This window comes from Neoarius graeffei, chromosome 15 (genome assembly GCF_027579695.1).
Source record: "Neoarius graeffei isolate fNeoGra1 chromosome 15, fNeoGra1.pri, whole genome shotgun sequence".
Classification (NCBI taxonomy): Eukaryota; Metazoa; Chordata; class Actinopteri; order Siluriformes; family Ariidae; genus Neoarius; species Neoarius graeffei.
Window position 1 is genome coordinate 64,365,544 of NC_083583.1, and position 25,988 is coordinate 64,391,531.

At 42.1% G+C, this 25,988-nt stretch overlaps 1 protein-coding gene across 2 annotated transcripts in view; it reads right to left on the reverse strand.

The window, feature by feature from the left end:
• diaph3 (diaphanous-related formin 3) overlaps positions 1–25,988 on the reverse strand; it is an 814,225-nt gene that overhangs the window by 638,726 nt on the left and 149,511 nt on the right. The window lies entirely within an intron of this gene.

Genomic DNA, 25,988 nt, shown 5'->3' on the forward strand with positions numbered 1-25,988 from the left:
ACTCCTTTCACTCATTTCCTGGTGACAAACTGAGCAACCTTTGGAGCAGACCCTGAGAGGATCGGTCATGCTCTCAATACGGTTTGCACATCAGATCACACACACACAGCTGAGAGAGAGGATTCACTCCTGAGAGAGAGGATTCAGCTGAAGAAAGAAGAAAGAAAGAAAGAAAGAAAGAAAGAAAGAAAGAAAGAAAGAAAGAAAGAAAGAAAGAAAGAAAGAAAGAAAGAAAGAAAGAAAGAAAGAAAGAAAGAAGAAAGAAAGAAAGAAAGAAGAAGAACAGCAAAGAAGAAAGAAGAAAGAAAGAAAAAGAAAGAAAGAAAGAAAGAAAGAAAGAAAGAAAGAAAAGAAAGAAAGAATGAAAGAAAGAAAGAGGAGAGAGAAAGAAAGAAAGAAAGAAGAAAGAAGAAAGAAAGAAGAAGAGAAAGAAAGAAAGAAAGAAAGACAAGAAAGAAAGAAAGAAAGAAAGAGAGAAAGAAAGAGAAACGAAAGAAAGAAAGAAAGAAAGAAAGAAAGAAAAGAACGAAAGAAAGAAAGAAAAGAAAGATAAGAAAGAGAAAGAAAGAAAGTAAGAAAGGAAAGAGAAAGAAAGAAAGGAAAGAAAGAAAGAAAGAAAGAAAGAAAGAAAGAAAGAAAGAAAGAAAGAAAGAAAAGAAAAGAAAGAAAGAAAGAAAGAAAGAAAGAAAAGAAAGAAAGAAAGAAAGAAAGAAAGAAAGAAAGAAAGAAAGAAAAAAGAAAGAAAGAAAGAAAGGAAAGAAAGAAAGAAAGAAAGAAAGAAAGAAAGAAAGAAAGAAGAAAGAAAGAAAGAGAAAGAAAGAGAGAAAGAGAGAAAGAGAGAAAGAGAGAAAGAGAGAAAGAGAGAAAGAGAGAAAGAGAAAAAGGATGGCCAGAAAGAAAGAAAGAAAAAGGATGGCCAGAAAGAAAGAGAGGACAAAAGGAAGGAAGGAAAGAACGGACGGAAAGAAAGAAAGAAAAAGGCAGGAAGGAAGGAAGGAAGGAAGGAAGGAAGGAAGGAAGGGAAAAGAAGGACGGAAGGAAAGGAAAAAGAAGGGAAGATGGAAGGAAAGGAAAGAAAGAGGGAAGGACGGGAGGGAAGAAAGAAAAGGTTTGCCCATTTCCTGACGACCCTCAGCCACGGTTGAGTTCCGTCAGTGTCCTTGATGTAAATGATGTAAACTACGTATATTTTATAAATATCCGTCACATAGTAACTCCATGGCCTTCAATCTTCAAAACCTTTCTTCATGTCACAATCTTGATGTGCAAGAGACAATAAAATTCAAATGTAAGGTCAGAGTTTTTCGATTTGAGACAAAGTTCATGAGAATAATCACGACGACGGTGGAAAGTGTTCAGAGACGGCGCTCATCGTTTGACAGTTCACCGTGGGAACCCGATGCACAGGGAGGTTTTAGCTCCGACGTGAAGGATGCACACAAGATCCACGGCGAGCGTGTGAACAAAACCACTCGCCTTGCTGAGACTTCTGCACGTGCACGCAAAAACACGCCCAGTATAAAACCAGCCTCCTTATGCTTCGTAAGCTAACGGACACGAGCTCAGAGTGGTCAGTGACTGAGGCTTTGCTGCATTGTGTTTAAACAGATCACACTGTTCACTAAACGACCAACACAGCTCATTAGGCTTCCCCCATTTAAACCCAAACATCTCCCCTGGCCCTTTCGAAACCAAATTAAGTTAAAATTCCTCAAAATTATACTTTTTAACAGCAGCACTGATCGGGGTGGTCAGTCTGCAAAACACATGGCTGTCTGCCCGGGTCTCTTCTTACAAACTCGGCTCTGATGGAGGAATCCCTCAGGTTCGTGCAAGTCATTATGAGCCAAATCATCATTACGGACCCGATGCTGAAAGGATTTGCGCGCGCACAGGCTAAATTCAGTCCAGCCAAGCAAGCTGTAATGATCACGGCCCAAGCTTGTACTGTTCAGGAGGCCAACACTGGCCTCGATACACCAAAATCCTGGACTGACTATCTAATTTGGCACTGTCAAACAGTTTGTCCTGTAATGAATAAGCCTATAGTCCAAAGTGAAATCTGGAACATTTTACCCCTACATTCGGCAAAGCAGCACAACATTCCAGCTCCCCAACATGCAGATAATCATCAACATCCGAAACATGCAAAAAACTCTCCAGATTAACACACGTAAAAACATTTTGCAGAAAGTAAAAAGACTGCTACGATTAATTCTTCACTGAAAACATAACGTCTGCTGCACAGAAATGGATCTCAACACTTGATCCCACGTTCGTACTCACACTGAAACAGGTTTATTTATCACTATTATCCTGTTAAAGGCGTCGTGTGAGAATGGGAGCAAACCGGGAGAGTCGAAACGTTAGTCGATCCCACCGGTCACCTAGCAACGTTAACGACAATCTTTTTCCACAGCTCCAGTTGGACTTGGACCCAGTGGAGTACCGTGCTGTGATTGATGGTAACGTTGCTGGTGGTGGCATAAATCATGATGTGACAGAACTACAACTCCTGATAATCCGAATACTCAAAAATAAATAAATAAATATAATTTAAAAAAAAAAGACAAGGAAAGAAAACCTCAGCAGATATGGCTGGAAACTGGAATGAGTTCTAGGTCATATCTGGTTTGCTATGTTTTACACGTCTCACACTCCGTAGCATCCTGTTAGGCTTATACAGTGGTGCTTGAAAGTTTGTGAACCCTTTAGAATTTTCTATATTTCTGCATAAATAGGACCTAAAACATCATCAGATTTTCACACAAGTCCTAAAAGTAGATAAAGAGAACCCAGTTAAACAAATGAGACAACAAGATTATACTTAGTCATTTATTTATTGAGGAAAACGATCCAATATTACATATCTGTGAGTGGCAAAAGTATGTGAACCTCTAGGATTAGCAGTTAATTTGAAGGTGAAAATTAGAGTCAGGTGTTTTCAATCAATGGGATGACAATCAGGTGTGAGTGGGCACCCTGTTTTATTTAAAGAACAGGGCTCTATCAAAGTCTGATCTTCACAACACATTTGTGGAAGTGTATCATGACACGAACAAATGAGGTTTCTGAGGACGCCAGAAAAAGCGTTATTGATGCTCATCAGGCTGGAAAAGGTTACAAAACCATCTCTAAAGAGTTTGGACTCCACCAATCCACTGTCAGACAGATTGTGTACAAATGGAGGAAATTCAAGACCATTGTTACCCTCCCCAGGAGTGGTCGACCAACAAAGATCACTTCAAGAGCAAGGCGTGTAATAGTCGGCGAGGTCACAAAGGACCCCAGGGTAACTCCTAAGCAACTGAAGGCCTCTCTCACATTGGCTAATGTTAATGTTCATGAGTCCACCATCAGGAGAACACTGAACAACGATGGTGTGCATGGCAGGGTTGCAAGGAGAAAGCCACTGCTCTCCAAAAAGAACATTGCTGCTCGTCTGCAGTTTGCTAAAGATCACGTGGACAAGCCAGAAGGCTATTGGAAAAATGTTTTGTGGACGGATGAGACCAAAATAGAACTTTTTGGTTTAAATGAGAAGCGTTATGTTTGGAGAAAGGAAAACACTGCATTCCAGCATGAGAACCTTATCCCATCTGTGAAACATGGTGGTGGTAGTATGATGGTTTGGGCCTGTTTTGCTGCATCTGGGCCAGGACGGCTTGCCATCATTGATGGAACAATTAATTCTGAATTATACCAGCAAATTCTAAAGGAAAATGTCAGGACATCTGTCCATGAACTGAATCTCAAGAGAAGGTGGGTCATGCAGCAAGACAACGACCCTAAGCACACAAGTCGTTCTACCAAAGAACGGTTAAAGAAGAATAAAGTTAATGTTTGGAATGGCCAAGTCAAAGTCCTGACCTTAATCCAATGGAAATGTTGTGGAAGGACCTGAAGTGAGCAGTTCATGTGAGGAAACCCACCAACATCCCAGAGTTGAAGCTGTTCTGTACGGAGGAATGGGCTAAAATTCCTCCAAGCCGGTGTGCAGGACTGATCAACAGTTACCGCAAACGTTTAGTTGCAGTTATTGCTGTACAAGGGGGTCACACCAGATACTGAAAGCAAAGGTTCACATACTTTTGTCACTCACATATGTAATATTGGATCATTTTCCTCAACAAATAAATGACCAAGTATAATATTTTTGTCTCATTTGTTTAACTGGGTTCTCTTTATCTACTTTTAGGACTTGTGTGAAAATCTGATGTATATTTTATATATATATATATATATATATATATATATATATATATATATATATTAGATAGATAGATATAGATTTGTGTCCTCTGTAGTTGACATTTGTTTGACGCGCACACCCTCTTACTCTTTCAAGCTATTCACTTGAATCCTGGTGTGTTGTAAAGAGTACATCCTGGGCTTTCCAATGATATATCATGTGGGTTGCTGGGAAATTCCTAGTAAGGAAACACAACAAAAGAGAAATTGAGACACACGTTTTTTTTCTTGGTTCCCAAGTGCAGGACTAACAGACTTAAAAACTCCTTTGTCCCTCACGCCATCAGACTGTACAACTCGTCTCTGGGGGGAGGAGGGGTAATGGGAGGACAGAGGACGGGAAGGGAAGGAGCAATAGCCTAGCCTGACAAAAAGCAATACTGGACAATGTGCAATATAAAAGTGCAATCTCCTGCTGGACTTTTTTCATATCTTTTTTTTTTAATATGTAAATACTTAATTTATCTAGAAGTTTTCTCTATTTATCCTGTAATGATGCTGCTGGAATTTTAATTTCCCTGAGGGAACCCTCCCAAAGAGATCAATAAAGTTCTATCTAATCTTACACACACACACACACACACACACACACACGGTACTGTGCAAAAGTCTTAGGCACATGTAAAGAAATGCTGTTGACCAAAAATGGCTTAAAAATAATGAAATGAAATATTTCAACATTTAAACAAAAAAATAAAATAAAAATACTATAAACAGGAATCAGTAATCCGTAATAAATGAAACAAAGTGGATATTTGGTGTGAGACGACCCTTTGGTTTAGTCTCAGGTCCAGTGAGTGCAGTTTGATAAGGAAATGAGCTGTAGGTTTTACTGAGCATCTTACAGAACCAGCCACAGTTCTTCTGGACACTTTCACACTCGCTTCTTCATTTTGCAACAAAACCCAGTCGCCTTCATTATGGTTTAGTTTATTTTTTAAGCCGAAAAGAGCTCTCTTATGGAATATGCTGCTCAGATACAAACTTTGTCTTTAACATTTAATTTTGTGCTGGAAAACGAACGTTTGGACTCTAAAATGTTTTTGTACTGACCCAATAATATAGAAGTAGTCATAAAATAGAAATCTATAAGTTTGTATGAAAAAAAATGGGGGTCTTAAGACTTTTGCACAGTACTGTGGGCAGGGCTCGAAATTCTTTTTTTTTTTCCCCACCAGTCAGCCGGACTAGTTCCCTTCCAAAGTAACTCGCCAAACAGAAAATCAACTCGCCAAAATTTGTTCATGTATGAATTTTACTTCTATCAAAAATAACGCAAAAGAGAGGAGCTACCATTGTTCATGACTAATGTGCGTTTATTTCAAGACCCGAGTATTTTGATACTGTTGTTAAATACATAAATGAGAACAACACAGAGCACCATAATATAATATCAACAAATAATAATATATTGGAAAACTTGGCAACTTGGCGTATGAGTATTGAAAACAAATCTACTTACTATCATGACTATCGCACCCAAAATATGTCCAGCATGCTTTCTGTATTTAACCATTTATGAGACAGAAAGCATTAGGAGCTTCATACTGACTACGAATCAACTTGAAAAAAATGAATTATTCTATAAGAATCGTATCGCAGCCAAGGCCTACCCTGCTCCCACGTTTGCTTAGAAGTCCTTTGTCGTTTCTCCTCTTCAGACCGAGGTCGCTTTGTCCCCGTCTCTGGCGGTTTCTGTACACCTTTCAGAAAATTCCACATCGCAACGGAGCTTTGGCAGATGTAGATGTAAACAACAACAAAAACACGTGTTTAAACGGGCGATAATGTGGCCACATCTATTGAATTTGATAACGTGATGTGGCAGCGGGGGCGTGGCCAAGCGTCGGTCTGTGAATGGAGGGTGGAGTCAGGGAAGGTAAGTGGTGGAATCATTGCACCTGATGGGGATTAACCTGTTTGTGTATCTCCCGCAGTGACCGCGCCCTTTAAAAGGAGAGGAGAGCAGAGAAAGGGAGCTCTCTCTCTCTCTCTCTCTCTCTCTCCCCAACCAGAACACGTGTGCGCGCGCACGGCTGGGAAGTGATAAAAGGCTGAAAAGCTAGCAATAAATAGTTCATTGAGAACTCAGTTCTGGCCTGCCGTGCTTCTGTGCTCCACCCACTTGGTCCAATACTACACGTGATTACCGCGATATTCAACGAGATGCGTTATATGCATGCGCAGTAGTGAAAAAACCCACAGTACACGATATGATTCGGAATTCTTCGGTAGTTTCCGTCCTGCCGATAAACAAACATCGATTAACACAGACACGGCACGCGCTTAATATGTGGCGGCTTTAGTTGACTGTGTGTCTGAATCTTCGCTTCATATATATTTTTTATTTTCAACTAGCCAGCCGGGCTGGCTAGTGACAGGAATTACCCGCCAAATTAAGTCACCTCGGACGACCGGACCACCGCGAATTTCGAGCCCTGGTGTGTGTGTGTATATATTTTTAAATTCTTTAACAGTTATTCCGCAAAATCGAGTTGTACATGAGCTGACTGCTGATGAGGTGTGTCGAGTGGTCTATAATCCATGTACAACAAGATTGAGTAGAATAACCGTTTTATTCTATCCACATTCATTGGCTTTTGAGAAACGGAGCATTTTTATTTTTTGCAAATTCAGTCAATAAAAACTTCATACAAAACATCCGACAAAGTCATTTCTGCATAGAATGTAAACTAACTGGTGAAATGACAGCAGCAATTTGTGAAAAACACGATAATTCTTGAAAAATATCTACATGTTCTTACTGTCAAATACTTTTATTCCATATTTTGTTGCTTCTTTTGGGGGTTTTACTTTCAAGTAGAGTTTTTATTTCGTCCTCGGTTGGTTCAGTAACATGCTTCTTCTTTCGGGTCTGTTTTGGTTGTGTGTGTGTGTTTGTTTCGGAGGGAGGGGACACGATTATATTCTTTGAGCTATTTTTGTTTCGTTTAAATCAGGGGTGGGCAATTATTTTTTTCATGGGGCCACATGAGAAACAGAAAATTTTGTGGAGGGCCGGACCAAAAGGCTGAACTAAATTCTGCATAATATTAATTGTATTTCTTTATATAAAGCAGTAAATAACATTGTTTTTACAAGCTGCTAAGACTGGTAAGAGTATGGAAAAAACGAGGTTGCCTTACAAAAAATATAATTTATTCAATCAAATTTCCCAAAACAATGGTTAACAAAATGTGAACGTTTGTACCTTTTTTTTTCAGTCACATTCACCCCAAAACACAATAAAGGCATCACAATATTGTCTTTCTACTCCAAATATCAAGCAAGATACATCATATTATAATAATGATGCCCACATTTGTAGTTTAATCACCTCATTTGGTGTTTTTCGCCGGAGATCGGCTCGGGCTCCGGCGCCTGCTGGTGACGTCACACTATGTGATTGGCTGGACCGTTTGAAGGATGACGTACAAGTTTGTGGTTGGTCTGGACAAATTATGGAAGTAGTTATCGCGGGATTAGGTTTCGTGGGATTTCATGTCATGTTCATGTCGCGCGCATTGCGCTTTTATTGAACACAACTTCAAAATAAAAGCACTGCACATTCAGTCCATGCATGAGGTAAAATTAGAAAATACGTTCATTTTGTAACTTCTAATTAACCTTACGGGCAATTCCATGTAAATGTCAACCTCACCATGCAAAAATAAAGCAACATGTAATACATCAAAACCACTCCCAGAGATATCACCTCGGCCTGTATTTTACAGATGTGAATAAGTTGAACCAATTTGTAACCAACCTAATATGTCACTGTCAGTCTTTCTTTCTTATAATGTAAAACCCAAGCTAAAATCAACTTTGATCATGTACAATTCTATATTATATTATTGCCACAAGCCACAGAAATGTATGCTAAAATCCACAAAACAGCAAAACAATAGCCATCCTAAATATTATTTAAGAACTTTGATAGTTTTAGCTGATATTTAGAGAGTTTTTCAAAAGGTTATGGTGGTTAAATTGCTGATTTTCTAAACATATGCCATGTCTATTTCAGACGCGTCACATCCATAACGGAATTTCGTCACATCCATAACGCTGACTTTTCTTTCCGAAACTCTGCATGAAATACAAAATATTTTAAACAAAGATTTTTTAATATTCACCTTGGACCCCTCTATCAAATGGATATCTCCATTTCGACATTAGGTTTACAATTTCACAGAGTTTGATAAAAATGTACAGTCACCCAAGAAAAGTAATACTTTTTCTGTCACATCCATAACGCATCTTTTATTGGCGTTTTCTGGCATGCCCTAGATGTACTATGGGAATTGTTCTTGTTCTATCACTTCTCCAGTATGGTACAGCCTTAAAATATGCAACACCTGTTTAAATACTGGGAGACAATAAAACATGCACTGGGTCATTTGTTGCCATTTTGAGTTCAAGTGTCACGTCCATAACGCTGGAATTGCTCTTACGCGGGCCGGTCAGAATGAACCAAAGGGCCGGATGCGGCCCGCGGGCCGTAAAATGCCCAGGTCTGGTTTAAATACTTGATTAAAGCGATGTATCCCGACTTGATGCACTTTGCCATTTTAATTTCTCTACTCACAGTACAGTAGCCAATCAGAACACACGATTGCTCATATCCAGTGAATGTGGATCTCTCATTTTATATAGCACGTTATCTGTTGTTCAAACTCTCAGATACTGTTTTCATTCTGAGCAGGTTCACTGGGATTTTTTTTTTTTCGTTTCCACTCCCCCCCCCCCCAGGTGAATTTGTGCACAGAGGGTTGGGGCCCAGTCATCACATGCTGGTAATCTGTTGGTGGAATAGCCACACAAGAGCATTTCAACACCGAGCCACAATTACAGTGCATCTCTCCAGGACTAATGGAAGTCCAAACCCTGCGAGCAGACACACAGACAGGGCCACTTTTGTTTTCAGAGAAAACAAGTTCTAAAAGCGTGTCTCTGCGTGTCTCTCGAACATGGAGTCCTTTTTTTCCATTTCGTTCTCGAAATGCTCATTAAAATAATTTTGGATGTGATAAATATACGGGCTCGGTAGAAAGACTGTCTGTGCATCAGATCAGTGTCTGTGTGTGTGTGTGTCTGTGTGTGTGTGTGTGTGTGTGTGTGTGTGTAGTATTGACACACAGTCCACGTAGGCACATCTCTATTTTAGGCCTTTAGTGGCCACATTAAGTGGAAGAGCTGAAGGAAAGGATGCTGAAACAGCCCTCTTCAACAACACAAAGGCTAACCTTAATGCATAATGTAAATGAGGACAGGGGTGCTGCGACTTTCTTTTCAACGTACGGATATAATTAAGAGCTCTGGGCTTGACGATTTGGGCCCACAAGAGGATTCCTCGCTCTTCTCTACCACTACTTCATCTCTCTCTCTCATGATCGTGTGCATAAAATCACCATCTTGAGACGGCGCTACTCAACATCCCAACAGGACCAGACTGAGCTTTCGTCATGTCAAACTTGGGAATTAGTCTGTGATCTGAGCTCAATTACATACGCACAATTCTGAGAAAGGAACTAAAACCAAATCTCAAAGAGAATTTTTAGTTAGGTTTTTTCCACCCCTTGATTTTCAAGGAAAGTCAAACGAACCAAACATGTACAGTAGATGCGAGCTGCAAAACTGAGCCGAGAGCAACGGTGTGACAGAAACGATTTGTGACGGATAAGACGCACGCAATATTTTAAACTCTATGTATATAATTAGCTATTTATTGAGGCTCCTTGTCCACATGATTTCTACTTGACCTTGACAACATTTTTCCGTCACTGAATTTCATTTTCAGTCTCATGCAGCCAGCGATTTTTTACCTTTTGGTTTGTTGAATTCTGTGCAGCGTGAACACAAACCAAACCAAAGTAGAAACTGCGTCCTTCGTTTACTGTACTGGTGCTCAGCATTATTGTATGGGCGTGTCCACCAGGTCAGATGTCCATTTCAACCAAAAACAATCACTAGCAGGCGCTGGAGGGAGAAACATCTTTGACAGGAAGTCATTATGAAACATTCTATTAAAGCACAGTAAACGGAGGGAGCAGACGACAAAACATGACGCATCATCATTCGGCGGGTACACCTCCACATTCCTGGCCTTCACATATCCTCCCGATCAGAGCACAGGAGCACGTAAAGGACGAGAGGACGTAGTCAGAGGGAGAATATGAAGCTTCTGGTCGCCTGTGTGAAGCCAAGCAGCAGTTGACCATCACTCTGGCAAGCAGAAAACATGCATCAGCAACAAAAACGTGCAGGAAACGAAACTTGTGGGGGGAAAGTCTTGAGCTCCTGACCAAAAGTGGTGTCTGTGTTCTGACAGAAATACTGCAGTGCAGAAACACAGACACATCCAAAGCTGAGCCGCATCTATACAGCACCATCTAGAGGTCGTTTATGGAAAAAAAAAAAAAGATTTTAAGAAACTGCAAGGAGAATAAAAATCTTATCAGCACTCCTTCACCAAAAAATTTAAAAAAAAAAGGCCATTATCATTGAGTGAAAGAAAATACCTGACCATGTCAGAAAAGGAGGTCACACGCTTGAGGGAAAATGGCAGAAAATTCACCTGGAGGCTGTTCCTCGTCTGAAACAGATTATTTTCCTCTTATAGAGGATTTCGACGTGACGCCCCGGTGTCCGCCATTTTGAAGGTCAAGCTAGCTAATGTCAACAACAGTAGCTAGTATGTTACTGTAGCAATGTTTACGTTCAGTCATTTGGATGACTGTTAAAACCTTTCAGTCTCAAGTTTTTCCTTTACTGGATTTACTAGTTTACTGAGCTAGCGCGCTAGCTCGGGCAGGCTGGGAGCGAGCGCGTTGGCTCGGGCAGGCTAGGAGCGAGCGCGCTAGCTCCCAGCCTGCCCGAGCGCGCTAGCTCAGTAAACTAGTAAATACAGTAAAGGAAAAACTTACAACGGGCCATGTCTCAACAGACTAAGAAGTTATTCCAATGACATTTAATAACATTTTGTTTATCCTGAGGACCGAAAGTACATGAAAATGTGAACAAACCTTAGCTGTCAGTGAGCAATCCTGGTGGAAGCAGGTAAACGTCGTTCTCTAAGCCTGCTAACCTCAATTTTTGCAAATACCTCTCCCAACTGCTCGCCCTGTAAATGCCCTACGTCGCTGGATAGTGAAGGTGTTTTCTGCATCTCGCTCCTTTTTCTTTTATGTTTTTCCCCTGGTATTTCCCACACGCCTGACGGCAGGTCAGGAAGATCACCCGCGCTGCAGCGCCAGAAAAAGATAGCCTGGTAACGTGTACGGATCACGTACACCAGCATCATTGATTTTCTGGTGATATCGCTTCTTACTCGCGTCATCTAGGCCGGATAAAATACTCGACAATGAGACTTCGTCATGATCAACAGTGTATCGCTACCGGTAGTCGCCATATTTGTGACCGTCAAAATGGCGCCGGCTACTTGTTGACATGGCAACGGTCACGTGGGTCGAAAATCTCTATACCACAGCAATTTGCCAACGATTACATTTTAAAGTTATCAATGAACATCACACTTTTTTTTTTTTTTCTCCCCCAAACCATTTGGAGTTCCCCGTAATAACGTGGAACATCTGAGAGACAAGTTGGTTTCTGTTATTTGTTCTATTACAGCAGCGAGAAACAGCCATTCCCTTGTGGATCTTGTTTTATTTCTCCTTCAAGTTAATGAGAAAAACAAAAAGTATATTTGTTGCTCATCATCTGAGCCAGAAAACTGTCCTGAAGATTTTCCCATGGTGGAAAACCCACTGACCTTTACAACATGCTCCTTCCATAACGGTTAAATCTCCTGAGTCACCAAATTCATGATTATACGTTTTCTTTGCTTTTTAAACTTTTATCATCAGTGTCAGATTATGTACAGAGTCAGCCATTCCACGTATCTGTGAGCGAGTTGAAACCAGAAATGTCAAGGACGTAGGAGCTCATCTGGCCTGCCATCAAAACAACCATGACTACAAAACACAACTAAAATGTGACAGAGGACCAACCTCCACGACAGTTTCCAACAGGAACATCAACAAAAGACGACATTTTGTTCCCTGAGAGAAGGTCGACCCAAAACACCGATCAGAACCGAATTCGCATGATCAATGAGAGAGGAGATACAACTCTAGTCAGAAGGAAATGTGTCAAGTTGACCTAATTACTAATTTGTTAGCTAAAACTTGACAATACAACGACCACGTTTTGCGCAGAAGGTCGAGTTCTTTCAAACGAAATCCATTCAGAACTGAGACAGGAGACACGATTTAACTGAAAAGAAACAAAGCTGTAAACAAATTGTTTACAACGGGAAAATCAACAACCAAATGACAAGTTTTGTTCCGCGAGGGAAGATCGACGCAAATCAGAACTGAAATCAGGTGAGAACTCCGAGAGGAGATGCAATTCTAATGAGGCGTCCCAAAAATGCGTCAAGTTGAGCGAATTAGCAGCTTGTTAGCAAAAAATTGACAATACAACGACCAAGATTTGCTCAGAAGGTCTAGTTCTTTCAAACAAAACAATCAGAACTGAACTCATTCGGTTTTCTTTCAGTTTACAACAGGAAAAACAACCAAGTTTTGTCCCTCAAGGGAAGATCTCCCAAAACATCAATCAGAACTGAAATCGGATGAGAAATCAGAGAGGAGATACAATTCAAGTCAGAGGCCTGGAAAACGTGTCAATTTGGCCTAATTACTAAGTTATAGGCAAAGAAATTTGACAAAACGACGACCAAGTTTTGTGCAGAGTTCTTTCAAACAAAACAATCGGAACGGAAAACCGTGCAGAACTGACGGAGGAGATACGATTTAACTGAATTGTGGACGACAGGCGCCACGCCATAGTAACAGCTCATCGGCCTCATGGCCAGACGAGCTAAAAAAATGACGCATTAACCTACATCTGTCATTTGAATTAGAGCTGGATCTGCTGTCAGAGATGATGTTATAGAAAAATTAAACCTTCTGGCCAATCAGATTTGAGAATTCAACAGCGCTGTGATATCAGAAATCCCACCAACACACTGCTTCTGAAGAGGAATCTGAAAGGTTGGGATTCCGTCGTCCGTCTTCCTACCACCATCATCCCAACGCTGCAGCAACATCACGCTCATCACCATGGAAACAGGTTGTTGAGAAGATCTTATGGGAGGGCGTAGTGGTGAGAGGCCTGATATAATCCGTGTGTCTGTTGATAAGGCCGGTGTCAGAGTGTGCTGCTCTCAGGTCCACTTCCCCACAGGCGACTTTGTAGTTATTGTGTCCGTTCTGGACTGTACGTCTTTCTTTCTCCCTCACTGCTGGGGCTCATTAGTACCTGGCCACTCGGTGCCTTTGGATGTTAATAGCAACGAGAGAATGCGTTATTGCTCTCAGAACGCTGAACTCATCCTGAATCCGCTTGTTGTCTGATCCAAGATACCAGAAACCATCAGCTGATTTGGAGAAGACAGTAAACAGATAAAGCCCACAGACGAGCGCAATTAGGAGCCATTTAGTATTCATTGTTTTGCTGTGTACCTTCGCTGACGGGCAGGTATTTGTTTTACTCCCTTAGTGATTAAGAAAATCAATCATTTTAATTGTGGTGTCGGATGCCGCGAGTGGAATATGGAAAGTGCCTTTAGTGAATCACGCTGAAAACAGATCAATGTCGGAGCAGCTCATAATCTCTACAGGTTGGGGACACGGAGGGGAAGAAACCAGACCACACCGCAGAGGCTTTAACAATACTACCATCCTGTCATGCAGCATAAGAAAAGCATTACGAGTGGAAATTACACATAGAGGGCTTCAATAGAAAAGCGTTCACCTGACCATCCAGAGATGGTCAGTTCAAAATCCTGATCAGATGAAGCCACAGCTATCCGTGACTGGGAGCTCCAGAGAGCAAAACCGGCCTGAAAATTGCTCTCATGGACAGAGAGGTGGCAAACACTCACTCTCTCTCGCAATCAATGACAGCAATGTGATGGTAGCCAGTCACAGGCGTCTATGAACTCATGCATACAGAAGTGGGCGGATAGCACTCCCCCCACCCCCCCGACACTACATGAGCAAATGTTTGTTTTCACGTGCCTCCCATGTGATGGACAGCCTTCTCCTTCACTGCTTGATAGCTGTCTGGTGGGTGGGAACTGGCTACGACTTTGGGGGGGAAATATTACATAAAGGAATCACAGATGAACAGTGATGTGGTTTGAGACTCGCTCCCGTCAGCCTCCACTCTTGTCGAACAAGAATCAGGAGTATCGAGGGCACAGACTTGCCGAAACTGGACAGCTGATGACCGGAAAAAGACCAGGTGAATTATTTTCCCCCTAATCTTCACCTGTCCAGTTCGGGCGAGTCTGTACTAGGGCTGAACGATATATCGTTATCGTATCTATATCTAGATATGAACATTCAAGATATTAATATTGAAAAAGCGACGATATAGATTTCCCCTCCCCGCGCTCGCCCTGCATGTACAGCTCTGGCAGTCACAACAAACATCATTTTTACGATTGCCCTTGAATGCACCACTAAGGCCAGCCAACCACAAACCTTATTTCATGCTTGCTGTGGATCGACAGCTGAAGCCAACCAATGACAAACACATGAGGGCGGGAGTGAGGGAGACGGACGCGCACACACTACAGATGCAGGGAGGGAGGGAGGAAGGAAGGAAGGAAGGAAGGAAGGAAGGAAGGAAGGAAGGAAGCGGAAGATAATGGCGGCCGGTGGCGGTGCAGAATCTGACTTGGTGCCAAAACATAAATCCTCCTCCATTATTTGGAGGTATTTTGGATTGGAAAAGGATGATGTTAACCAGAGTGAGATGTTGTGCAGGTCGTGCTTAGCAAAAATTGTGACGAAGCAAGAAAGCACAACAAACGTTTCACCACCTGAAACAACACCATCGCGTGCTGCACGAAGAGTGTATGACAATGAGAGAAACACCGGGGACTTCTCAGTCATCCCAAAATAAGCCAAAGCAAAGTTTGATTGCTGATGCGTTCAATAGTGTTACACCGTACGAGTCGACGTCCATCAGACATAAAGAAATTACAGACGCTATAACATACCACATTGCAAAAGACATGGTACCTGTGTACACAGTCTCGAAAGAGGGCTTTAAAAAAAAAATGGTTCGGACGCTGGACAAGCGTTATACAATACCATCCCGAACACATTTTAATCAAGTGGCCATTCCGAAACTCTATAATGAGTGTGAAATGAATGTTGAATCCGAGCTCCGTGAAATCGATCATTTCGCCACAACCATGGACCTGTTGTTAAAGCAGAGCTGCAGTAAAATGTTTGATTTGTAATTTATTTACTTGTAATTTATGTTAATGTTGATGACTGGCAGTGAGTTCTTAAAAATAAAACTGCACTTTCCACATTTTTTTGTATTATGATGTTCTTATTTTTCTGAAAAATGCGTGGTTTTCACCGAACCCGTAGTCATATATATCATATCGAGATATCTGGCATGAATATCGAGATATGAAATTTTGTCCATATCGTTCAGATTCGTGTTCTTGGCTGACAGGAGTTGAACCTGACATGGTGTTCTGCTGTCGTCCCCAATCCACTTCAAGGTTTGATGCTTTTCTGCTCACCACGGTTGTAAAGAGTGATTATACGATATAACCAATCTGGCCATTTTCCTCTGACTTCCCTCATCAACAGGCTTGTCGTACTTGAGTCTGACTCGTGCCTTAATTTTAAGGACTCGTGACTCGACTTGGACTTGAGCACTGATGACTCGGACTCGTGCATTAACTGCATTCGGACTCGTAAACTAGAGACAAGGACTCGGATTTTTTTTTTTGTAACATGCCATAATAATTTGGCATAAAATATTTATATCTACATTAATTTTTGTATTCATTTCATGCAAGTGTGTCACACCTGCACACCTTGGAGCGTGCATCAGATAAACTCTCGCACACGCGCCGTAAACGATTCGCCCCTCCACAGGATTAAGGGCCAATCAGCGTGCAGACAGAGAAACTGAAAACGCACTCACTTTGCGAAGTATTGAGTTGCGTTGCGGGCAAATTACCGAGCCTTATTTCCTTGTTTGGTTTCCTGATCCCTGATTTCCTGTTTCTGGTCTTTGATTCTGCCGAGTCTGCGATAGCCTATTTGTGCCTCGCTCGACCTATTGCCTGTTTCACCGTTTTACGATTTTGCCTGCCGTTCTGGACTGTTTACCGTCTTCACTTGTATTAATAAACACACCTTCTGCAACCATCTCTGACAAAGAGAAGCACATTCACCTGTTCAGGAACAAACTCAAGTTAATGGTGCTGAAACAGCCACCGTCAAATGGCGCGGTTGGAGTGTTGTTCTCAGACTAGACTCAATTTTTTTTAAATGACTCGGACTTGAACACCGGGGACTGGAGACTCGACTCTAGGTTTAGTGACTCGACTACAACACTGCTCACCAACAAAGACATTTCTAGCCACAGAACTGTCGCTCGCACAATGTTTTTCGCACCGTTCTGTATAAACTCGAGAGACTGCTGTGTGTCAGATTCCCAGGAGATCAGCAGTTTCTGAAATACTCAAACCAGTCCATCTGGTCCCAACAGTCCTGCCACGGTTAGAGTCCCAGAGCTCACACGAACTTCATGCTGATAATTGATCTGAAAATGATGCAACTGAAGCTCTTGATTTGCATCTGAACAACGGTATGCGCCGTGCTGCTGCCACACGACTGGCTGATTGAAGAACTGCATGAGTGAGCAGGTGTACAGGGGTTCTTATTAAACACATAACTAGCTCAGTCATGTGCGGCACTGCTATCTGTTTTTGGTTAAGCAATGTCCGTTTAACAGCCGTGTGTGATAAAATCATCTGAGAGAGTGGCAGCAGAGGCAGCTGTAACATGTTTACAGCTGTAGTGGATTACAGAGCCAAAAGGTTTTCATTTTCTGTGTCGAGTAAAAGAGATTGCTTGAAGTCTGAGTTCAGGCAAGTCCAGAGGGAGAGAGTTGTGAAACTTTTGGGGAAGTCTGTAGCTGCAGTCAGAAACAAAAAGGCATGAAAAGCACTGGATTAAAGAACCTGACATAACCACTTCTAATTGACTGTCTTATGGATTGCCATGAAATAGAATATTATTCTATCCACATTCACTGGATATGAGCAATCGTGCACTGATTGGCTACTCTACTACTACTACTACTAGGATATTAGCTCATATACTGTGAGTAGAGAAAAACAAAATGGCAGCGCGCATCAAGACAAATTATCACTTTATCAAGTATTTAAAAGAAACAGAAATAGCTAAATAAAAGAATATAGTCGTCCCCCCCCCCAAAATCTCCTGTTCTACACTCCAACCCAGTCGGTGGCAGTAATGCACCTTTAAGTTGGTTTGCCAACCGACCAAAAAAAAAAAAATGGCGGCACATGTTGCTGAACCAACCAAGGACAAAATAAAACCTCTACTCAAAAACAAAAAAGGCAACAAAATATGGAATAAAAGTATTTGATGGTAAGAACGTAGCTTTTTATTTTTCAAGAATTAGCTATTCATTATCGCGTTTTTCACAAATGACTGTCATTTCGCTGGTTTGTTTACATTCTAAGTCATCTGGTTTGATAGCATGCGATATTGTTAGCATGTCGCTTATCCTACGTGTATTACATCACTCTACCCAATGGAGAATGAGCGTTGAACATGGTTTACAATATTGCACGTTGTCAGGACAACATGACGTCACACGTCAGAGCTGATATAATATCCCATGAGCAAGTTTTCTACTACACAAACACACAAGCGTTTCGTTGTTCGCCAGGAAAGAGAAAGACACGTCGAACGCCTGAAAGGCTACCAAAACTTCATTTGATATTCTTCACGCATGTTTACAAGCAGTGGTGAACCGTTACTATTAGAGCTGGGACTTGAGCTCAGCCAAAACTTACCCAGACACCAAAAAAGCAACAGGGTAAAGGATTTTGCGATGGATTAGCGTCAGGCTGCCAGGTCGCTCCGCTGTGTGTAGCTGTCGATGTTGATTTTAAAAGTAAATTACAGAGGGAAATGAATACTGAAATCTGAGTTAAAAATAATGTAGTAAGCGTGCAGCATGGAAGAAGAGTCTGAAGGCTGAAATCATAGTTTCTCAGTCGTTAGCCTGTGCTACTTGCTCTTGATAGCACTGGATTGATCGCTTTATTAGCATTCGCTAACACTACTGATGAACGCTACACCGGCTGGAAAGTGATGTCACTGCTGCGCTGATGGTGCAGAGTCATGGTTAAGCTCACGTTAGCCTTCGAGTAGGTCTAGGGCGATAAATCTGTGGTCCCGCCCACTATAAATCAAAATCTGACTGGTTAATTTATCTGTCACTTCCTACATAGACACTGCCGTGGCCTTCTGTCCCAGCAATGAAGTCTTAACCAATGAGTGAGCAGTTCTAAACTCTTCTCAGCCGAGAGACAACAAATCTCACTGGATAACTCAATTTTAATATGTTTTCAGGACAATAACCCTGTCATTTCTGAAGCACATTTGATAGAAAATGAGGCCAAATTAGAATTGGAAGAGAATAATTACACTGAAATTATGAAAGAAAAGAAATTAACTATAACATTTGAAATGCTCCACGTGGGTTTCCTCCGGGTGCTCCGGTTTCCCCCACAGTCCAAAGACATGCAGGTTAGGTTAACTGGTTACTCTAAATTGACCGTAGGTGTGAATGTGAGTGTGAATGGTTGTCTGTGTCTATGTGTCAGCCCTGTGATGACCTGGCGACTTGTCCAGGGTGTACCCCGCCTTTCACCCGTAGTCAGCTGGGACAGGCTCCAGCTTGCCTGCGACCCTGTAGAACAGGATAAAGCGGCTACAGATAATGAGATGAGATGAGATTTGAAATGCTGATATGGTTGGGCATTCTCTGAAGGACTAGAAGGCCCTGATGGTTCCCCTCTGTTCTTCACGCATATTTACAAGAGAAAAACATATCAACGGACATGGAAAAACTGGAAGACAGAATGTATACGTAGAATAATATTGGCTGGCTTTTTTTCATGGTATATCAGATATATTCCATTCAGCTCATCTTCGACTTGTTCAATATCATGCTAGCTGAATAGATAGACCATTGGGGGTAAAAAAAAAAAAAAAAAAAGCCAATATTATTTAAATTGCTGAGTATTAAAGGAACAGTCCACCGTACTTCCATAATGAAACATGTTCTTCTCTGAATTGAGACGAGCTGATCCGTACCTCTCCGAGCTTTGCGCGACCTCCCAGTCAGTCAGACGCGCTGTCACTCCTGTTAGCAATGTAGCTAGGCTCAACATGGCCAATGGTATTTTTTGGGGCTGTAGTTAGATGCGACCAAACTCTTCCGCGTTTTTCCTGTTTACATAGGTTTATATGACCAGTGATATGAAACAAGTTCAGTTACACAAATTGAAACGTAGCGATTTTCTATGCTATGGAAAGTCCGCACTATAATGACAGGCGTACTAACACCTTCTGCGCGCTTCGACAGCGCATTGATACCTTCACTCCTCTTCGGGCACGGCCAGGCGGGCGAATGCCCTGGTCCGTCCACCCTGTCTAAAAAAATGGTACAACTCGAGCCCCATGGTAAAATTGGGACTTTGTCATTTTTCCGCATGAGGCCCATGGTAAAACCACACTTCCAGGAGGGGCTGCCGTCTGCCTCCCAAGCCAGCCGAGAGCACTCCTCGTCGGGCACGGCCAGGCGGGCGAATGCCCTGGTCCATCCGCCCTGTCTTAAAAAAAAAAAAATGGTACAACTCCGAGTGAAGGTATCAATGCGCTGCCGAAGCACGCAGAAGGTGTTAGTACGCCTGTCATTATAGTGCGGACTTTCCATAGCATAGAAAATCGCCACGTTTCAATTTGTGTAACTGAACTTTGTTTCATATCACTGGTCATATAAACCTATGTAAACAGGAAAAACGTGGAAGAGTTTGGTCGCATCTAACTACAGCCCCAAAAAATACCGTTGGCCATGCTGAGCCTAGCTACATTGCTAACAGGAGTGACAGCGCGTCTGACTGACTGGGAGGTCGCGCAAAGCTCGGAGAGGTACGGATCAGCTCGTCTCAATTCAGAGAAGAACATATTTCATTATGGAAGTACGGTGGACTGTTCCTTTAAAAAGGCAAATGTTTCAGCCAGACCAGCTTCTTTTCTGGACATAGGGACACTGAACACCCTTGCTGTTTTATATTTATAAATATCTAAAAGTTTCTGCTTTTTTTTTTGAGCACAGAAATAATTGAACTTTGAGATACAAAAATTGGTGTGTAAATCACTTTGACACCTCAGGTAAAAACACAGGCTGCACAACAAACAAAAATAGCTTTCTTAGACACTGTACGTGCGATATGCCTTGTGTCAAGTTAGTGTGGTTTAATTTAATAATATACACATTTAGGCACTGCCTGAAAGCAGAGCTCCCCATGAGTGCAAAATGTAAAGTTTATAAATAAATAACTTTTTTTTTTTTTTTTTTTTTTAGTGAATTAAAAATCAGCACTGGATATAAACCCATCTATCTTATGGAAATAAATTTCATTGTCCGGTGGTCAAGTGTTTGAGAGATATGTTGTCTTGCACTTCCGGTTGCGTTCCCTGTGGTAACGCACATACGGACGGACGGACGTCGTACAGGTGCAAAATTCATCAAAAATCAGGTTGATGCGTGACCACATGGAGCTCCGCTATCCATCTCATCTCATTATCTGTAGCCGCTTTATCCTGTTCTACAGGGTCGCAGGCGAGCTGGAGCCTATCCCAGCTGACTACGGGCGAAAGGCGGGGTACACCCTGGACAAGTCGCCAGGTCATCACAGGGCTGACACATAGACACAGACAACCATTCACACTCACATTCACACCTACGGTCAATTTAGAGTCACCAGTTAGCCTAACCTGCATGTCTTTGGACTGTGGGGGAAACCGGAGCACCCGGAGGAAACCCACGCGGACACAGGGAGAACATGCAAACTCTGCACAGAAAGGCCCTCGCCGGCCCCGGGGCTCGAACCCGGACCTTCTTGCTGTGAGACGACAGAGCTAACCACTACACCACCGTGCCGCCCCTCTCCGCTATCCATTTGCCCAAAATTCATTGGATGCCTTTGGATCATGAAAATTGCACACTTTACTGAAAAACACAGACAACATATCTGGAACCTGAAGTCGGTCAGAATGCTCACAGAACATCGCAAACTTCTTTTTTTTTTTAAACAATCACAGGCTTCTGTGATTTCGGGCCTCATTGCTCAATATTTAATGAAGTTGTGTGCATCGATTCACATGAAGCAAACCAAACTGAAATTTTCTTCCAGATGTACAAAAAAGTGGTCGTCGTTGGATTAGTGCACCCTGACGCAACTCATTTGCACCAATTGACTCCCGTAAAACTCCATAAAAGGTAAAGCGCACAGAGGAGTGGAAACACGAAATGACTACTAAACGGTCGTCATAGAGAAAAGGCAGGAGCAGACGTTATTTTGACTCATTTCTCTAGACGACTTGCTCAAAATGTGCTACATCATGAGCATCCGCCATGATGGTGGATATACAAAGCAACCCGGACGGCAGCCGTTGAAAGTGTGTCTGTAAACGATGCTGAATTTTCTCATTATTACCACGATTTGAACAATCGAGTGAAGATTTGATACAAAGATGATAGATATGTGCAGTTTTGACCCATATTATTGAAAAAAGTCAGACTTTTCTGAAGATCAGACACTTCTACTGATCATCGAGTACCCAGATATCGCGTTCTATCTGGTTTGGCTGCCGAAGAGTCGAGTCCAACCTTGGCCGAAACGCAGCTCATTTTCTGAATGGGTGCCCAGTCTGGATTGTTTATCATATAATTTTGCCGATGCTCTTAGAAGCGAAACGGTAATACACGTGTTAAAATTATAACAACGACCAAGTGAACCACGACAAGAGAACGCTCATTTTATAGCAAAATTCTAGCAACACCAAATAAAATTCTTCCGTGATATTATCGAGAAAGCTTTTGAATCTCACCGGAGATAAAACGATCACCGCAAGCACGGGCTATTCTGGTTTTAGCCTCTGTTAGATCAGCCCTGCCGATGTTGTTCAGCTGTGTTCGTCTCCTCTCCGTACTAAGCCTCAGAGTTTCCTCGCCCTCTTTCCGAATCATGGACGGCATTCTAAAAAATCGGAGCGTGCCACGGTTACGAGTACTGCTGTGACCACGACCATATACAGCACAAAGAGCTAAAGGAACGCTTAAAGCAGCGGAAAAACAAAGAGTTGCACACGCCTGACTGTTTCGTATGGAATATCGCTTGACCCCACATTTGTATATCCACCAACATGGCCGACACCCGGGTTTCTATTTTGCTTTGACGTCACTTGCAAGTCAAGGATACCAATAATAAAAATATTTAACAGTGTAAGCGCACTTCTCATCTCATCTCATTATCTCTAGCCGCTTTATCCTGTTCAACAGGGTAGCAGGCGAGCTGGAGCCTATCCCAGCTGACTACGGGCGAAAGGCGGGGTACACCCTGGACAAGTCGCCAGGTCATCACAGGGCTGACACACAGACACAGACAACCATTCACACTCTCATTCACACCTACGGTCAATTTAGAGTCACCAGTTAACCTAACCTGCATGTCTTTGGACTGTGGGGGAAACCGGAGCACCCGGAGGAAACCCACGCGGATGCGGGGAGAACATGCAAACTCCACACAGAAAGGCCCTCGCCGGCCCCGGGGCTCGAACCCGGACCTTCTTGCTGTGAGGCGACAGCGCTAACCACTACACCACCGTGCCGCCCGTAGAGATAAATTAATGTGAATTTAGTGGCATTAACTCACATGAGGATGCGTTTTGGAAAGAGTCTACTTCTATAAGTCGCTCTGGATAAGGGCTAAATAAGTAGTTTAAACGTGACTGTATATTCCAGATATAAAAGTGCACTAGTCTATGACTTAATCATACAGTTTTCGTGAATACCAAATATTATAAAAACCAAATTTCTTGTGTATACACTTGTACAAAATTTATGAATAAATCCATCCATACTTAGCTTGATAAATAAGGTCCAATGTTTGTTAACAGTATACAAAGTATTGACTTTGCAATCTGTATATCTTTCGCAACCCGAGCACGATTTCAGGGTCGTACCCAAAAACATACTGAAAATACGGGCAGGCTCGTCCGGCTGGACATTCTCCTGCGAGTGTGTATAAACGGATCAAACCTGACACCGAAAAAATAAACCACCTCGCACGCCCACACACTGGAGGGGAAAGTGGGAGAAAACTGACAGTCTGTTAAGTCAGGCACATACATACACATGCCGCACGGCTAACTGACAAGCCGAGATCATTTTTGACACGTCTACTGAGAGCTCTGGTTCACCTTTCAGTGCTCTTCTAACAAGACTATGTACGGCACGCGGCACTCTCGGCTTCGTTTAGAGAATCCAGACTTGCTGAGCCACAGTGCAGGGCCCCAGCGTATGATGTTCTCATCATGCACAGCTCCCGACGGTGTAATCCATGACCAGAGCTTTATTTTCGACCTGTTTCACCTCGCTGTGGTACAGTACAGAGCACAATGCTCACAGAGACAGACACGGAGATAATGCTCTAACAGCCCAGCTAGGACTGTCGAGAGTCACAGTGCATGAGGAGTATATGAATGAGGAAGAGGAGAAAATATCCCAGCTGAGAGGCTTAGTTCACGTTATTAGCTCATTAACCAAGAAGTCAATTAAGGGAGACGCTTTTTGTTCACGCAAATCGTCACGTTTGAAATCAGCTGCTGTTGTGGTTTCAAATCTGAGGAATGTGTTCATTGTTTAATATAATTAAACCCCAAGCTAAATTAACGGCTTGCACAGGCAGTAATAATTAAGTGATGTCTTTTCACTTCTGTCCTGACACAAGCGCTCCGTTTGTACCCGAGTACAAGGGCTTTGGTGAGCAGTTGTTCAAAGATAACCGAAGCAATCTTTCCTCGTTAGTTCTAAAGCTGTTCATGGTCGAGATTTATTTATTTATTCTTTTATTTTTGCACATTTCTCGAGGCTCTTCTCATTTTAACTTGGTGTCGAGTTTGGAGTGTTACTTCACTACAAAGCCGCATCCAACTTCACTCGGGTTGCACTCGCACTGTATTTTGATTTACAACCTCAGGTCAAAAAATGATCCTCTTGTGACGGACAAGAGGTCGAGATAAACGGATTCTGAATGGCTTTTCGGTTTAGAGAGAAATCTGATCGCAGCAGTTTTGATTATGCTCTTTATAGTCTAAGCAACTCGAAAACACAGACAAAACACAGTTTCCAAAACACAAACACCTCACACCGGCAGGATGTGCGAGATCTGGTTGCTTGATCCATTTGAAGTAAATAGGTACGTCCTGTTTCACCCAATTCACGATTCGATTCATGATATTGGGCTCATTATTCAATCTTCCCCAGGATATTTTTGGAAAAGAAAATTATTACCTAAAGAAAGCATCATTGATTTCTGTTCTTTCCCAACCTTTTGTAAAACTAAAAAAAAAAAAAAAAATCATTTCCTTAATCACCAATAACAATCATTTACCCACATTTGTAAAGCTTGAAGTAAAACATTATAACCTATTAACTAATAATAATAATTTTATTAAAAATGAGAACATTAACAACAAATAGGGCTTTTCGTAAACTCATGAACATTTGTCCTCCCTCCATTTGCTTCGCTTTATCTTTCAGCAGTCTGTAAAAAGAGCTCTTGATTTCTCATTACATTTATTTGTACAGTCAGTCAATCACACAAACAGCTCTTTCACATTGTAGAGCTGTTTTTTGTGTGTTTCCACTGCATTCGAGCTCTGTTACTTCCACCTCGGGTGAAGTTATGTGCATTTTTGCTACTGTACATTACTGTGCTCTCTTCTGTCTGAAAAAAATATATATCAATTACAGCGAGGAAAAACTAAGAGATTACCCAGTCTGATAATCATGATTCATTTATTTCATCGATTCAAAAATGGTCATAAATTTGCATCACGATTTATTGTTGCAAGTTGCATCATTGCATGCCCAGAAGCAAAATGTTTAAGAGTCAACATTCCCCATGAGAGCAGTTTAAAAAAAAAAAAAAAGTGGGAACCGTGGCCTCCACAGTAAGTAGTTAAGCTTGGACAGCTTGCTATTCGTACAGAATTAAACAGAAGTAAATATTTTTCGTATCTGCCAACCATAAATAAGATGCTTAAGTTTTAGGGACAATTTCTAATGTTAGATAGCCATCTTTAATGAGAATGCTCAGGGATAAATATTCCTCATGATTGAAATTACTAACTGAGGTCAAGTTCAAAGTCCCTTCCCATGCCAGGATCTGGTCTTCCCAGGCAGGCAGTCTCCTGTCCCAGTATTAACTAGGTCCTTGAGGTGCACTGGGCAGCACCAATTTCCCTTTCAATAGCCCCCGGCCTCTCGATGATTTGGGGGGGGGCCCGCTGGTCCTCTGGTAACCGCAAAAGTTTGACTCCCGACTCACATCTGCATTGCAGTGTGCCTCACCAGATGGCAGCGGGTACCATTTTGATTTTTTTTTTTGACAGCTTCATTGGTCTTCAAAACAACAAAAATACAAGACATGCAAAGGCAACACCCCCCCCCACACACACACACACACAAAAAAAAAGGAAGGTCCAAAAGGATCAGCGTGAACGGGACGTCGAGTCCCA